Source organism: Eucalyptus grandis, chromosome 5 (assembly GCF_016545825.1).
Source record: "Eucalyptus grandis isolate ANBG69807.140 chromosome 5, ASM1654582v1, whole genome shotgun sequence".
Lineage (NCBI taxonomy): Eukaryota > Viridiplantae > Streptophyta > Magnoliopsida > Myrtales > Myrtaceae > Eucalyptus > Eucalyptus grandis.
The window spans coordinates 44,673,749-44,692,555 of record NC_052616.1 but is presented as its reverse complement, the minus strand read 5'-3'; the positions used below and the strand labels follow the sequence as shown (position 1 = coordinate 44,692,555).

The 18,807-nt window shown below is 40.6% G+C and overlaps 1 pseudogene; it reads right to left on the bottom strand.

Annotated features, from left to right (window-relative positions):
* Positions 1–4,294: 4,294 nt before the first annotated feature.
* Positions 4,295–16,853, bottom strand: LOC120293933 (annotated as a pseudogene).
* Between the last annotated feature and the right edge of the window lie 1,954 nt (positions 16,854–18,807).

Sequence of the window (18,807 nt, the reverse complement as noted above, 5' to 3'; positions counted from 1 at the left end):
CAGTATCTTGAGGATCGTCTTCCAATCTACCCATTGGACAGATCTGTATCTAGAAGATTTGGTAGCTGTTGAGTGACAAAAGTAAAATCCCAAAATGATTCTGATTGCCCATACAAATAGAATCTTGGTTTCAATAAGTAGAGCTTCTTCGTATAGAAAGTCTTTCTTCAAGATCCAATTGTCAATTAATTGGATTGAGTCAGTCAAATCAATCTTGATGTAGAATCCAAACCAGATTACTAGTCGTTATACATTTAGGGTGTGGCATCCCAAAATTCATAATGACCTCTAGTTATATTAAAGTCTATGAATAGGTGATGGAAGTACCATCAAGTTATTTTATGGCCATTTAATCCATAATTTGCAATAAGATATATGGCCAAGCTTTTAAGGGATAATTAAGTGATAGGAAAGAAAATTCTACCATTGGCCATGTGCATCATAAATTGGAATTTATGGATTTGTGACTATAAGTTTAATGGCCTTATTATTTATGCAATTAGATATTTATTTAAATGATGATTAAGATATATTTTAAAAATAAAATAAAATAAACTTGGGCCATTTAAGTTTGGACTTTAGGCCCAAGTGAGATGGACCTAAAGTGGGCCAAGAGGCCCAACCCATGAAGCCCATTGGGCTGGCGACGCATGGAGGGGAGGAGTGAGGAGCCGCATGGCCTCCAAGTGTCTTCAACAAGGGAGACACTTGTCTCCTTCTTAGGGACAAGTGTCCCCCATGCAAGAGAAGAAAGCATGCAATATATAAGCCACCAAAAAGAAAGAGAGAGACGAGAGTGGCTGGTTTTGAGAGAGTGAGAGAGAGGGAGGCCGAGCAGGAGGAGCTCGCCCGTCGCCGCCCGCACACCGTTCATCCGTCGCCGGCGTGCCGTTCGTGTGTCGATGTCCGCTTGGTCTTAGAGGCAAGTTGGGACTGATTTCCACCCTTGCATGTATGATTTGTTGGTGGTAGGTTTCGGATCATAGGGAAGGCAAAAATCGGAGCTAGAATGTGGTTGTTCTTGACTTTGCATGCTGATTTCGTGAGATCCGCCTGAAACAGAACTTTGTGAGAGCTTGCATGCATGTGTTGAGTTCGATTTTGACTTTGATATCTTCATGAAAGTTGTATCTAACATCTTGAAATAAAACATACTGAAATTTGGTACAAAATTATGGAGATTTAAGGGGTCAAACTCTCATCCTACGGAGATGCTAGATCTGGAATGTTTTCGCATGAACCGCCTGAAACAGAACTTTGTGAGAGCTTGCATGCATGTTTTGAGTTCGATTTTGACTTTGATCTCTCATGAAAGTTGTAGCTAATATCTTAAACTACAACATACTGAAATTTGGTACAAAATGATGGAGATTTAATTTGTCAAACTCTCATCCTACGGAGACACCAAGTCTGGAACGATTTCACTGACCTTTCGGTGGATTTGTGGTTGCATGTTGATTTGCACTAATAATATCTCTTTGATTTATTCATGAAAGTTGTAGGGGACATCTTAAAATATAACATACTAAAATTTGAAGTAAAATGAACAAGTATAACTTAGTAAATCGACTTACTCTTGAAAACCGTAGATCTGGAGACGCGGTATAGGTTACCCGAGACTTCATGGACCCGAATGATGACTATACTCTGGAATTTTGACTTAGATCCCTAATTAAAGTTATAGGGGACCTCTTGAAGTAAAACATATCCAAATTTCAGAGGAAACGAAGAAGAATTGGTAGGTGAAAACTCAGTATTTCGGAGAAGCATGCACTGGACGTTTCGGTGTTAGATCCAGAAGCTTCGTGTGACTGTAGAAGATAATATAAAAATAATTTTGCTTAGAAGTCTTCATGAAAAATCCACTTTAGTGTCTTAACTATAATCTGGTAAAATTTCATAATTTTCTGAGGTATTTCGGGTATTTTAATCGAATTATTTCCAAAACTGCACATTCTGTTTCTATCCGAAATTGCATGCTGTATTTGTGTGAATTGTATCTTCTTGTGTGGAACTCTATTGGGCATGTGTTTTTCATGAAATTACTATCTTATTGTCTTGCCTATCACTAGCCTTAATTTCATGATTTTTGAGAAGCATATGGATATTTAATTTAAATATTTTCTAAAAATGGTACATGCTTGAATTTTGTAAACTTTGAAAAGGCATGAGATATGGACCATTTTATATTGCATGGACTCCATGAATTGTATTGTGATGGATGATGGTGTCTAGCTGCATGCATGATAATGATTTGAGATGCTTGTATGAATTCAATGATGAATATGATCTTGATTGCCATCACATCACATGCCATGTTATAATTGAACTATAATTGAAGATGTGAATTGAGATAAGTGAGAAGGCCGTCGGAAGTGTGAGCCAACGATTCCCCGGGAGTGTCGGGATGCCCAGTGGTATACGGTACGTAATTCCAGGGGAGGCCTGGTGGTATGTCAGTGCGTAAGTCCGGAGGGCAGGGGAAACCATTTTCATGGTGAGCCCCGGAGATTCCCCGGGAGTGTCAGGATACCTGGTGGTATACGGTACGTAATTCCAGGGGAGGCCTAGTGGTATGTCGGTACATAATTCCGGAAGCCCTGGAGGTTTGTGCCCGGGGGGATGCCTCGTGATGCTAGTTGGGATGCGAGATGCCCGGCCAGGGAGTGTAAATGCCGGAAGCCTCGGAGGTTTTTGCCCGAGGGGATGCCTCATGATGCCAGTTGGGATACGAGATGCCCGGAATGTGGGGGGCCGGATGCTTGGTGGCCTTAAATGGCTGAATGCCGGAGGTTCTCGCAATGCCAGGATTGGGCGCGAGTGATGAATGTGGGATGCAAACATTGGTCCCGGGAAAGAGAAATGTGGTGGTCCAAAATGAAATTGAAATTGAATTATGCATGATGATATATGCATGATATGATGAGATGTGCATGGATACATGGTAATGATGATGGTACATGTGATATGATGATGTTACATGCATGGATGCATGGTAATGATGATGGTACATGTGATATGGTGATATGATGATGATGTTATACGCATGGATGCATGGTAAGGATGATGCCATATGTGACATGATGATGGTAAGTGTATGATATGATGGTGATGTCTATATGATGATGATGGTACATGAGGTATGATGACATGTGCATGATGCCATGGTATGTTGTGCATGGATGCTTGTATGACATGTGATGCTATGATTGTGATGATTGCATGGCATGATGTATTGAATGGTTTATTGGTCATTTACCTGCTGAGTGGTTGTACTCACCCCTTTTGGGGAATAACATTTCAGACTAGATAAGATCCCTCTGCTGCCACTGCTACCAGTAGATGAATCAAGTGGTTGGATATGATTGCGAGAAGGAAGATATCAAAGGGATGAACTTTTTGACGCCGACACAAATCGATGAACTTTAAGTATTCGACTGTTAGAAGAGATGTTGGTCATCTTTTGAAGTATAGCCGAGTATATAAACATTGGCATTTCGATGTACCGACTAAAGATGTCAATTTGCTTTATGTAAATAAACGTGTTCAGATTTAACTTATATAAGATGTTTAATCGGTGTGCATCGTTTTCTGAATATAGGGAAGGGAGTTTGTTGGATGTGCTTCCGTATATGAATTGTGCAAGGGACCTATTAAAAAAAAAGTGTAAACCCCCTATGTTGTATGGACCCGCTGCAATTGAAATGGTATCAGAGTGACATGTTAATAAGGTAAGCGAACTGTGGCGACCCTAACGGATTGGGGGCCGTCGAGGGGTGCCACATAGGGCTTGTGTTACGTTCTAAATCTGTTTTGGTCTAAATCTGCTACGTTCTAGATATAAAGTCTGAGAGTAATAGACTTTACAATCTGGACGTTAGTCTGAACATATTCTGCTTCTAAACAGATTTAGCTTTAAGGTCTGAACACAGTTTGAATAAGTTCAGTTTCAACATAGAATCTGTCTTCTGGTTCTTTATTCACATTCAGTCTAGAATTTGTCAGAGTGAGCAGACTTCTGATGTAGAACAGACGTTGACACTAAAGTTTGGCAGTATTCAAACTTTGACATAGAAGTTTGGAAATCTTCATAATAGACTTTGGATAATATCCTTTACATATTCTATCATCTACATAGTCTGTTACTTAACAATTAAACACGTTAGTAGCCTTTGATTTATTTTGTCATCTTCAAAACATCATAAAGGATTTTCTTAACACAGTGTCACTCCCCCTCTACTGCAAAGACAATGCTATGAAGAGCAAAGCACTTTTGCGCCCGACCCATGATTTCTCATGACGAGCAACAACCGACCTTCTTGACGGCCGAGACATCGTCCCTGTTCCTGATGTTGATGGTCTATCCCTTTGGTAGGGCTGCAGGGTCATCGCCGATGTTGAGGGCTTTCCTGCTGACCACGCGGTAGATCTGAGTCAACACTTCCGTGAAGGCATTCTCGACATTGAGCGCCTCTAATGCAGATGTCTCCATGAAGAAGGTGTGCTCTTGCTCAGCGAACGCTTTGGCATCATCGAGGGAGACGGCACGGAGATGGCGCTGGTCCGCCTTGTTCCCAACGAGCATGATCACGATGTTGGCCTCCGTGTGGTCTCGGAGTTCCTTTAGCCACCTCTCCACATTCTCGAACGTGACGTGCCGAGTGATATCATATACTAATGAAGCACCCACCGCACCTCGATAATACGCACTTGTGATCGCACGGTATCTATGTTAAACACAACAGAATTATCAGAACAATATTACCGCCTAAAAGATCAGATATAATTAAGAACAGAACATGAACAACTTCCTATTCACAAGCAGGCCTCTACTCGCTCTAGTGTTACATTAGCCAGTAATGATCTTTACCAAACACACAAACTCTAACTCATTCCCAAAGCTGGCAATTAAAACTGCCTTCTTATTCAATGATCACGACAACTTGTATTAGCATGTTTCTTTGTTCGTGTAAATCCATGCCAGTTCAGAATTGCAATCCAACTCTTTAAATGATTTATTGGGGAAGAAGCAAATTTTAATAACCGCAATTGGCGGCACGCAAATGTAGCAAGCGATTGGGCCGTTGTGACAGAACTTCTTGCACGCGACTTGCAAACAACAATGCTAGTGTAAACTTTTTCCCCCACCCATAATAAACTTGCTTCGTCGATTTTGGATCCAGCAACAAAAAATCTTTCATCAAGTGTTATATTATGGTTTTTATTGAAGAAGACTTAGATTCTGTATTGGTTTTGGATAGAGAGGATCAAATGCGAACGGGATTATATACTTTACAATCTTGTGATTAAAGAAGTCGCTGGCCTGTCGCACATTCGATATCAGCAATAATCAATGTTGAAACTAATTAATGATATTATTGAGACCCACTTTACATAATAATGAAAGCCCATTAAAATTAAAGTAGTCTATACAATATCGAAGACACTTCAACAATGCTAGGCTCAAGTAAGACATCTAACAAAACACCACTTTCTACTAAGTTCAAGGACACAACATCGAAATTTAATTAATAACGTTGGGCAGTGGTGAACACCCAGTAAGCCACGGTCTGAGACTGATATGAGGACACAATGTTGGAATCTCATCAACGACATTGGACAATGGTGACAACACCTAGTACACATTGCTCTTGGATGCATATATGAACACAATGTTGGAATCTAATTGACAACGCTGAACTGAAGTAATGACTAATGAACACCGTCTCTAGATGAGGATAAGGACACAATGCCTGAATCTAATCAATGACGCTAGATAATGGGTTAGCATTGGAATCTCATGAAAGCACTTCCCAAGATTTAGACACTCGTTGGAATTAAATCTATGACAAAAATCTTAAGCTATAGCTAGTGTAAGACTAAGTAAAGATAAAGGCAATGTAAAGTAGTTTTGTGTGTTGTTTGGGGGATTCTCTGTTAGATGGCTTGTGGTATTTATAGATTAATTTGGTAACCGTCAGTAGTCGGTGACTTCCACCTCAAGAGTCATTCCACGTTTCAAGGTGAGCGATCTTATCCATACTCATTCGACAACTGTCATGACTTGCCCGGCAAGTATTAACCGCTCCTCCTTCAAGTTTGGCGTCTATTGGCCTTTTCCCGTCTATTTTCATAGTCAAGGTTGCGTGTTCCTCATTGATTTTTGGCTTCAACACATGGTGCTCTATCGCTTCATCGTGATATTACCTGTTTTGATCCGTCCAAACTCAGCCCATAAATCCTCAAAAATCTTTAATTATCTTCATGGGCTTGGCCAATGTAAATTACAGCCCATATATGGTTGTGATGATTGTTTCAAGATTTTCTATCCCCCGTGCCTTACACAAGCCCACAAATGTATATTTGGGTGTCAACAAAATTTAATCATTCACGAATTCTTGGCATGTATTAATTTGCATATGAAAACCGGTCATATACAAATTCTCATCTCTGCGCATACACGAATCAAGGTGGATCATTACATCCGAACATTGTCAATCTTAACTACCACACATCCACACGAATCGGCCATAAACTATGTAATAGCGCTGGTCAACAAGTTAAAGGTGGAAGGAAAAATGTTGACTTAGTCAGCGGAACAAGGAAAAGTGGACGCTAGGTTTAAAAGGAAATCGAGAGCTCGCTCTCGAGAAAAAGAAAAGGAAAGAGAGAAAACGAGGGAGAGGGAAAGAAAGAAGGGAAGAGGAGGAAAGAGGAAAAGAGAGAGCGCTTTGCGCGAACCTGTTAAAACTCTAGATTTCATAACTGATAAACTGGGACAAGTATAAGAAAGCAGCTGGTAGATTTTTAAGACAAGATAGCAGTACGCATTTTGGGAAACCTACTATGATTAGTGAAGCGATTGCAAGAGCAATCCCAATACTGGCAAAGAACCTCATAGCGACTCTCAAACAGCTAGCTAATCATCCTATTGAAGACCGTACATATAAGGAGTAGTGAAGAGAATTGGCTGTAAGAATAAAATACGTGAAATACTATTGTTTTCTTCTAAGATATAAATCTTCATTGGTCCTTATCTATAAACATCTTCGTATTTGGTTTGACACTATAATAACTTTTAGTCAAGTGTATAAAAGTAAGTTTTGTGTTCTTGTATCCCAATAATATGATCTATTAAGTGAAGAGACCTACACTAGCTAATTGTAACTTGCACTGCCAATTACTAGTGGAATCTAGTCACTAATAAGGCCATTAGTCTAAGAGTAGATGTAGGCCTGGTCATAAGTCGATTCACTATACATCTATGTGTAATCCGTTTATTCTAGACTAATTTACTTACTAGCATCACAAATACCCGCTTTGTCTAAAACACCATGTTGAGTGTTGATTACTTTTTTTTTTCTTTTGGGTCTAACAGTGTTGATTAGTTGATATGCCACAAAAAATTTGTATCCTTCAACACTCAACCTATTCAACCCCCCTTCTATATTGTATCGTTAGCCTCAACATATGGACGTTACGGTAATATTTGAGATTTCATTTTCATCTTGTGCAGAACACTAACGATTAGTCATATCCTTGGTGATTAATCCTATATTTCGATGCCGAATTCAAGTTTTAGCTTGCTTCTTATAGACTCGGCAGTCCGATCAGGGTAGGTTGTGTGTTTTGGTCAATATGGATCTACGTCGTAAATATATTATTTTGAGCAGATCAAAATTTGATCAACCCATACTCGAGCTATTCAAACCGGTTAAATCTAGCGGTCTTGCTAAGGACTTTTCTTAATTAGTATTGTTGATTGTGTTAAAACACTAGAAAACCAGAAAATGATTCTTGTACAACTAGTGTCCACCCATGAAACAAAATATTTCTACATCCTACGACCTGTTCTCATTCGTTGAAGAGTCTGCGAACTTGGGCCTTGAAGGAAAAATAAAGGAGCGCTTCATGTACCCAGGGTGTCATCCCCGTTCGAGAAACATTTACGCCATGATTTCTCAAAGCGAACCCTAGCCTGAAGCATCCCGGAACGACAACCATCTTGAAGCAAAGAACTCAAATGGTTCACCACCCGGTAAACCCAATGGGCTATTACCGAGTCTACTTTAAGTATGGATTTGCTGCTTTCTAATTAGGTTTGCGCCACCAAATTTTCATGGTTTGGTCCAGGATGACATTGTATCCTCAATATGTTTTCTGAACTGACACTACAACTCTGGCCCTAAGTTTTCTATTTCAAATTAAGCAAGAAGCCAAGGCCTGTGCAATCGATCCATTAACCAGGACGTAGGTGCGAAGACTGTCCTAACCGTTTGCATTTTGCTTGTTCCAGTTGCATCTAATGCATTTCTTATTGATGATTGATCTTAATAACACTTCCTAGATGTGGCACCCCTCAACGGCCCCCGATCCGTTAGGGTCGCCACAGTTCGCTTACCTTTCACTTTCCCTATTAACATGTCACTCTGATACAATTTCAATTGCAGCGGGTCCATACAACCATAGGGGTTTACATTTTTTTTTTATAGGTCCCTTGCGCAATTCATATACGGAAGCACATCCAACAAACTCCCTTCCCTATATTCAGAAAACGATGCACACCTACTAAAATCTTATATAAGTTAAAGCCGTACACTTTTATTTACATAAAGCAGATAGACATCTTTAGTCGGTACATCGAAATGCCATAGTTTCCTATACATGGCTATACTTCAAAAGATGACCGACATCCCCTCCAACAGTCGTACACTTAAAGTCCATCAATCAGTGTCGGCGTCCAAAAGCTCCTTCCTTTGTTATCCTCCTCCTCACGATCATATCCAATCACTCGATTCGTCTACTAGTAGCAGTGGCAGCAGAGGCATCTTATCTAGTCTGAAATGTTGGTCCCCGAAGGGGTGAGTACAGCCACTCAGCAGGTAAAGGACCAATAAATCACTCAATACATCATGCCATGCAATCATCACAATCATAGCATCACATGTCATACAAGCATCCATGCACAACATACCATGGCATCATGCACATGTCATCATACCTCATGTACCATCATCATCATATAGACATCATCATCACATCATACACTAACCATCAACATGTCACATATGGCATCATCCTTACCATGCATCCATGCGTATAACATCATCATCATATCACCATATCACATGTACCATCATCATTACCATGCATCCATGCATGTAACATCATCATCATATCATCATATCACATGTACCATCATCATTACCATGCATCCATGCATGTAACATCATCATCATATCATCATATCACATGTACCATCATCATTACCATGTATCCATGCACATCTCATCATCATATTACATGTACCATCATCATTACCATGTATCCATGCACATCTCATCATCATATCACATGTACCATCATCATTGCCATGCAACCATGCACATCTCATCATCATATCACATGTACCATCATCATTACCATGCAACCATGCACATCTCATCATCATATCACATGTACCATCATCATTACCATGCAACCATGCACATCTCATCATATCATGCATATATCATCATGCATAATTCAATTTCAATTTCATTTTGGACCGCCACATTTCTCTTTCCCGGGACCAATGTTTGCATCCCATATTCATCACTCGCACCCAATCCTGGCATTGCGAGAAACCTCCGGGCATGTATCCAAGATACAACCGGGCATCCAGCACCCCCACATTCCGGGCATCTCGTATCCCAACTGACATCACGAGGAACCTCCAGGCATGTATCCAAGATACAACCGGGCATCCAGCATTTACACACCCTGGCCAGGCATCTTGCATCCCAACTAGTATCGCGAGGCATCCCCCTGGGCACAAACCTCCAGGGCTTCCGGAATTATGTACCGACATACCACCAGGCCTCCCCTGGAATTATGTACCGTATACCACCGAGCATCCCGACACTCCCGAGGAATCTCTAGGGCTCGCCATGAAAATGGTTTCCCCTGCCCTCTGGAATTACGTACCGACATACCACCAGGCCTCCCCTGGAATTACGTACCGTATACCACCGGGCATCCCGACACTCCCGGGGAATCGTTGGCTCACACCTCCGACGGCCTTCTCACTTATCTCAATTCACATCTTCAATTATAGTTCAATTATAACACGGCATGCGATGTGATGGCAATCAAGATCATATTCATCATTGAATTCATACATGCATCTCAAATCATTATCATGCATGCAGCTAGACACCATCATCCATAACTGTGACATCCGGATTTTCGGGTTTTAATTTCGACTGGATAAATAGGGCCATCTTCGTTCAATTGAAGCCAGAGATTGTGAAATTGGGATGCAAGTATGCCACAGTGGTAAGGAAAAATACCAATTTGATTGATGATGTGTTGAATGAATTAATGGGGGTCAATTTGATTTAATTCAAGTGGGATTAAGATTTAATTGGAAGAGAATTAAGTGGAATTGAAGACATTGTTGCACAAGTTTTAGGCCCCGGCGGAAATTGCAAGTGAACCCATTGGAAGAGGTTGTGGGAGATAGTGGAGTGTGATGTCATCCTAGGTCATGGTGGGCCATTTTTGTTGAATAAAAGAAAGAGAAAAAGAAAAGAAAAAGCCCCCCTTCTTCTCTCTCCTCCCTCTCTTCTTCCTCTCTCTCGTGCGATTCCTCCATGGACATTTTCTTCTTCTTCTTCTTCGGACATCACCAGAGCGGCGGCAACCATCGCAGCCACTTGCCGGAGCGAGATCCGTCGCCGCTCATCGCCGTCGTCGGAGTCGTCGCCGTCCACGCCCGCTCGCCCGCGCAACCAGACAGCTCGCCGCTCCTCCCCAGCAGATCTGAGATCTCGTGCAGCAGCCGACCGGGACCAGCTGAGCTTGACGCCGCACGCCCGTCGCCGGAGCTCGCTGCCGCCCGTGTCGTCCCCGCACCCGCGCGCCGTGCGTCACCCCGCACGCGCCTCGCCGACCGCCGCCTCCGTCCGCCTCGCTCGTGTGTTCTAGGAGCTGCCGGAGCTCATCTCCGCTGCCGAAGGGTCGCCGGAGCTACTGCCTCACCCGCACGAGCTGCCGCCCCTCTTCTCCGCCGGTTCCGCGCCCGAACCGCCGCCGGATCAGCCCTCCTCCGCCGTGAACAGCAATTGTAAGAAAATGGGTATGCAGCGGATGTTTGGCCCGTTTTGACCGCCTTCCCGAGCCCGGATGCTCGGCCCGCTTTGAGGAAAGTCGATCCTCGCGTCGTCCCCGTCGTTTTGGTCCGCTCAGCTCGCTAATCCGGTGAGTTTAACTCACTAAATCTTGATTAGACGGTTAATTATGCCCTAAGTGTGCTTAGTCTAAGTTAAGCAAGTTTAGGTGGATATTTTAGTTTATTTAATTGTGATTTGGATTAAAAGGTTTATTTAATTTAAAGTGTGTTTAATTAAAGGCTAAGATAGTTTATTTGATAATAAACCTTGATGGGACATAATAGGGTTTTACTTTTGAATTATTTAATTGTTTCGAAATCCTGAAAATTATAATATTATATTATATTCCGAAATTATTAAAATATTATTATTTATTTAAAAAAAAAACGGAAAAATTATTTTTGACCCCGGTTGCTCAGAATTTCGTGCCGATCGCTGCTGTGTGTTCGGATTTTGAAATTGATGGTTGGATATTATAAATTGAGCGGGGATGATGAAAAATATGAATATTATTATTTAATTAATTTTCGGAATAAATTTAATTATTTATTAAAATTCAAAAATTTCGTCGGGACCCTAAACTCTCAGAATTTCGTGCCGATCGCTCAAGCTGTGTATTTAGAATTTGAATTTGATGATTGATTGTGGCAAATTGAGTGTTGATTGTGATAAATATGGATTTTATTCATAAAATCCCAAGTGTCGAGTTCGGCATTGAAATTGGATTGTTAATGGCTAATATCGTAATTGGGTTATGTGAGTGAAATGTAAAGTATCCAAGGATCGGTATCGAATTGTCGTGTGCTAGTTGAAAGGCTCGGGTCGCAAGAGTGGCGAGACCGACCGGACCTTTATTCTTCTAGAAATGCTGTCGATAGAACGACGTGGCTTGGTCGCAGAGTGGCGAGACCGACCGGACCTTTATTCTTCTAGAAATGCTGTCGATAGAACGACGTGGCTTGGTCGCAGTAGTGGCGAGACCGACTGGACCTTTATTTTTCTAGAAATGTTGTCGATAGAACGACGTGGCATGGTCGCAGTAGTGGCGAGACCGACTGGACATTTATTCTTCTAGAAATGTTGTAATGTTAATAGATAGCCGACCTGTGAGTAGGCTATGCCTTTGTGTGGCGGTGAATAATAATTAGAATGCATGCTAAGTGCGATCGTGGTTTATATGAAAGTGATGGCGTTCCAATTGTTTGAATTATTATTACTACCTAAGATTATGTGATACAAATTGTGCTAACCTGCAGGAAGGGATTGAGGCGAGGTAAGTTCTCTGTGTGATGTGGCTAGGCCACCCTTGGGCTTTTTTTCTTTCTAATAGGGGTTTAGGGGGTTGAACTTGCTGAGACGTTGTCTCAGTGGTTATTGAATAACCATTTCAGGTCCCCGGTGGACGGAGCGGCCAGATAGCTTTGGTTGGCCTTGAGGAGTTGGAGAGGTGAAGTCATAAGGATTGGAGATCGTGTCCGACTTGTAGGTCGTAGGACAATTCATTTTTAAGGGCCGGTCTTTTGTAGATTTTTGGCCGTAGACCTCTATTTGTAATTCCGTTGAATTATGAAAGTGTTATGTTGTGGTTTTGCTTCCTGCTTTTCTATCCTGTATTTAATTGTCAGGGGTTTTATAATATGTTCCGCTTGCGCATTAATAAATGAATGGGGTCAGCGACACTACCTGGGAATGTCGCATTTGCATGACCATGGTGGGATGTTGTCGCGCTCGGGGTTCGGGGCGTGACAATAACAATACAATTCATGGAGTCCTTGCAATATAAAATGGTCCATATTTCATGCCTTTTCAAAGTTTACAAAAATTCCAGCATGTACCATTTTTAGAAAATATTTAAATTAAATATCCATATGCTTCTCAAAAATCATGAAATCAAGGCACGTGATAGACAAGACAATAAAATAGAAATTTCATGAAAAATACATGCCAAATAGAGTTCCACACAAAAGATATAATTCACACAAATACAGCATGCAAATTCGGATAGAAATAGAATGCACAGTTTCCGGAATAATTCGATTAAAATATCTGAACGACCTCCGAAAATTATGAAATTTTACCAGGTTATATTTAAGATACTAAAGTATATTTTTCATGAAGACTTCTAGGAAATATTAGTTTTAGATAATTTTCTATAGTCGTACGAAGCTTCTGGTTCTCGCACCGAAACGTCCCGTATAACTATCTCCGAAATATCGCGTTTTTACCCACTTATTCTTCTTCGTTTCCTCTGAAATTTGGATATGTTTTACTTCAAGAGGTCCCCTAAAACTTTAATTAAGGGATCTAAGTCAAATTTCCAGAGTATAGTCATCATATGGGTCCATGAATTCTCGGGTGTCCAGTACCGCGTCTCCAGATTTACCGTCTTAAAGAGTAAGTGGATTCACTAGGCTACACTTGTTCATTTTAATTAAAATTTGAGTATGTTAGTATTTAATATGTTATCTACAATTTTCATGAAGGAGTCGAAGAGAGATTCTTGATAAAAATAAACATGCAACCACAAATCTACCACAAGGTCAGCAAAACAATTCCAGATCTAGTGTCTCCGTAGGATGAGGGTTTGACCCCTTAAATCTCCATAATTTTGTACCAAATTTTAGTATGTTATAGTTTAAGATGTTGGATACAACTTTCATGGACAAATAAAAGTCAAAATCGAACTCAAAACATGCATGCATGCTCTCACAAGATTCTGGTTCAGGCGGTTCACACGAAAACAGCATGCATCTCCAAGAACAAACCTCATGTACTTCGATTTCTAGCCTCTAAACATCCAAGAATTCAACCACACATGCAAGGCACACATGCAAGGGTGGAAATCAGTCCCAACTTGCCTCTAAGATCAAGTGGATGACAGCAAAAGGGACGGCACACCGGCGACGGACGAACGGACGAATGGGCGACGACGGCTCCTTCTTCTCCTCTCTCGGTTCCTCTCTTCTCTCTCGCAACCCTCTCTCTCTCTCTCTCTCTCTCTCTCTCACTTGGACGACAGCCCCTCCATCAGCCAGCCTTTCTCCCTTTTGTTCTTTGATTTAACAATTTATCTCTATTTTTGCATGTAAGGGACAAGTGGAAGATGCATGGACAAGTGGTGAGTAGCCTTTTGCATGTTAGGGACACATGGAGAATCCCTCATGCCACTTGTCAACCTCCATGCAAGGGTGATGGCCCTCAATGGGCTGGGCTTGGGCCTTCATGGGCTGGTTGAATAGGGGGCTGGTGTGGGCTGGTTGGATGGGCTTTGGGCCTAAAATCAGCCCACCCCCTCCTATTCCTATTCCATTTAATCCCCAATTAAATAAACACCTAATTTCAACTTATAAGCCCACAAAACTCTATAATTTAAATCAATAAAATTCTACTTATAAAGTGCACCACCAAGAATAAGATTTTCTATATCAATTTGCACTTTAATGATTCCTTGGGTCACTTGAAGACACACCTCCATCCAAACAATCATCCTTTACAATGCTTGGCCTTAGAATTTTCGGCCCACTAACCTTTTAATAATCTATTAACATTTTCCACTTAAATAAATACCTAACTTGCAAAAGAAATAAGGCCATAAAACTTGTAGTCACAAATCAATAAATTCCAATTTATAATACACATGGCCAATGATAGAATTTTCTTTCCTATCACATAATTATCCATTAAAAGCTTGGCCATAAATCTTATTGCAAATTATGGATTAAATGGCTATAAAATAACTTAATGGCACTTCCATCACCTATTCATAGACTTTAATGTAACTAGAGGTCGTCATGAATTTTGGGATGCCACACTAGAAGCAGCAGACCGAAGAGAGAAAGAGGAAGAGGTTGGAGCATGACCAACAATCACCAAAACTTAACCATCTAGCTTGTGAATTTGAGATTCCACTAGGGATCCACGTGACAAAATCTTAGCCACTTAAAGCCATCACTTCACATTATGCCACATTTTCTACAATGTAAAAAACTCCTGCTGTTGCTTCATATTCGTCATCCCGCGTGGTGCGTTCACAATATCTACCCTATGGAATACGATACCCTCAAGCTGTGGCCTGTCCTTATTTTCCAAACACAACGTGTAGCTCCATTCCTATAACCAAAAAGAGCACTGGACCGTTCATCTCTGGAGGTCGGGATCTGATTGAAGAGGGACAACTTTCCTATAATATCTAGGTTCATGAGTGAATTCATGAACTTGCAAAAACCATTTACAGGAAAATGAAAATGAATGACAAGGCAATGCAAGCTTCAACAGAAAGATTATTCGGTCCTAGCATTTGATTGTTGACAAGCCAACAACAGTGAAGAGGCGCTATGAGTATTAGAAAATTTAGAACCTGATAGAGCTAGTGAGAGGACCGCTATAACAACAAGAAAATAACGTGATATTAAGTAAAAATGTCTAGAACTAGGAAGTACAGTTGGGTTTAGCAACAGCTTGCCCAAGTTTCCTCGAGACTTGTTTTGCATCTGGCACCTATGCACAATCCGAATTAAATCATAGGATGCTGCAAGCAGCAAACCCAGGAATTAGCATTAGGTCATTCAAACTCAATCTCTTGCATTTCCAAAGCAACTCCCTCTGCTTTGGCATCTATCACTTCAAAATTGAATGTGGCAGTATATGCTTTTAGTCCTAAGATGGGGATCATGGTATTGGTATGTCTGAACTAATGTGATAAAAATCCTTTACTTTTTCATGCTGCTGATAATAGCCCTATGCAGAAAAAGAAGAAGAAAAGAAAAGAAAGAGAAAGAAGGAACCAAAATTACATACAAAAGACTCAATAAGTTGGTAGACATAAGAGACAAAAACAACTAAAGTGACCCCTGCCAATCATGTGACGTCAAAGTGAAAACAGGACCAGTTGCAAAGATGATGGAACAAGCTAATACAAAGGTACTATATGGTTTGAGATATTTTCAACATATAAAGATTGCAAGTAGTAAACTATAATAGAGGGTCCAGATACATGCTGTCAAAAGAAGTCTCTCCAAGCACAAAAGGGAAAAATAAAGGAGCAAAGAGTAGTGTCTTTACAATACAATATCTCTCTTTCTTCATTGAATAACTTGTGCTTCAAACGTTCTAAAAATCTTCTAGTTCAAGCTCTTAAAAACATAGTTGGACATCAATCATGCACTCTGATGGAAAAAAATAGCTCTGACATCATTAGACATGTAATTTGTCAATAGAAGAGCAGTTGACAAAGTCAACTTTCTCAGTTATCCACTTAACCGTTTAAGCCCACATGGATAAGAAATTTCTGAGACATGCCTTAGTTTTGACCTTCATGACTAAAGCATGACATGCACAGGTTCATCTGCATTTGTTAATAACAAGGTCTGAGCCAGAGCAAGATTATTACACCGTCTGCATATAGATGCTATCATCTAACTCAAGGATGTAGAGACTACATTGCCCATAACCTCTGGCAAGCACGTGAGAAATACTGGTGCACTTTATTCTCAAGATTCTTAAAGAAAACAATCCTATAATGTCGCAATGTCCACTCAAATTTCTACAGTGGGTGAAATCCAACTCTTTAAGCTCCTGAAGATCTTTTACGGCTTCAGGAAATTCATCAAGGTAAGTATAAACCATCTTTAGCACCTCGAGATTTTTCAAATCCTTGACAGAAGAAGGTAATTCCATGATTAAGGTGTAAGATAGGTCCATTTTCTACAGCAGAACAAGCTTTCCAATGACAGGTGGAAGTTCTCTTAGCCCTTTGCAACTTCTTAAAGTAAGCTTCCGAAGATTCTTTAACAATCCAATGGAATCAGTGACTTCACCCAATGGTTCACATTCACAAGCACCGAGAGTGCTGATGTCACGCCCCGATCCTCGGGCACGCACACATCCTTCTCACTTGGTCGGTTTTATAATGCGATATCCCAGGACTATGTATCGCCGACATTTTCATTTATTAAGCACATGCGGAAGCAGTTATAAATTCCCGGACAGTAAACCGATGGGATAAAAAAGTAAGACCATATTTTTCATATTGAAATTCACAACCATACTTTTATATAGAACATAACTCAAAGTATTTCACAAACTATTCATAACATTTTAGTCACACTCTATATACATAACACAAGGTTCACAAAAGAGGATGGGATCTCAATCCTCATCCGGGTCGTACTCAAAATCATCCTAATCCTCTTCTGACTCTTCTTCACTAAGCTCACATCCTTCAAGCTCTTCATCTTTTACCGACTCATCGTCCCCTTCTGGTTCCTTCTTCACAAGCTCATCTACGGGGCTGAAATGTTGTCTCACAACTGGGATGAGACTACGTCTAAGCAAGTTCTACCCCACTAAGACTCGATTTGAAAAACCAATACGCTAACCGGGCTGCCTATATACGCACGGGTTAGAAGACTTACCTTGGCCTCAAATTCCACTTGCATATTGGCACAATTCAATAGGCACCCTAGCAATCACAACACAGATCGATATCTCGATCAATCAACCTAGTCGATTACATTTCAATCGAACTATTCAAAGTCACTTCCACTAAATCAATTAATTCACGACAACGGATCAAATCATTGATCAATCGACCTAGTCGATTACATGTCAGTTGGACCATTTCCAAGTCAAATCACTTCTCAATATAAAACCTCACATTTGCACTCTCAGTTACAGAGCTACAGTAATGCTCTCGGGCGTCGTTTTCGCCAAGGTGACGTATGTACTAGACAGCACTTATGCGTTCTTTAAGGCGCTGTTTTCACCAGTGATATTCTTAATCACCAAACCACGTATGTCCATAATGATGCATGTAGTAGACAGCACTCGTGAGTTCTTTAAAGCGCCGTTTTCACCAGTGATTTCCTTATCACTGAACCACGTATGTCTATACCTCGTATCGATCGGTCTTAGCCAAGAGTATTCTTAGTTCAATCTCTCGATTCCTTCCGATTTACAACTCATCAAAGCATTATAAATGCTAAATAACCATACTCGGCTATCTACCAATCAATCATTCAATTTCACTTAATTTCAATCAATTTAGGAATAATTCCTCAAATTGCACAATTAATTCAATTCGGCACAACGTAGAGCTCAAATAAATAAACGGATTGCACCACGACAATCAGCACGAAATTTTGGTCATCGACTATCCTTACCTAATTTCCGAAAAATAAATAATTAAATAATTAATTTCGAAAATTAATAAATAAATACTAAAAATCCAATTAGGCTTGTAATGCCTAATTGAAGCCCGATATGGGTTGGAAAAAATCCCAAGATGCATTCAATAAATAGTATAGGTAGTTCTCTAGCTAAGTACACTAACCACCTAACTAATATGTAATGCAATTAACTAATAATCACTAATCTATTCTAATCTAACCACCTAATTACACTTACTTAAATCTAATCAACCCTTAAGCATCATTAGTCTACTAAGCAGGATTAGTGAGATTACTCACTTGATTAAAAAGCGGAGACCGGAACATCGCGACGGCGGCACAACGGTGGCTGAAACTCGAACTTTCAGTGGCAACAACGGACACTCGGGCCGGGCCTACAAGCCTTGCAAGCCCACAGCAAACGCTGGGCTTGGGCTGAACTTGGGCCAACTAACTTCGTGGGCTGAGTTACTAAAAATTATTGGGCT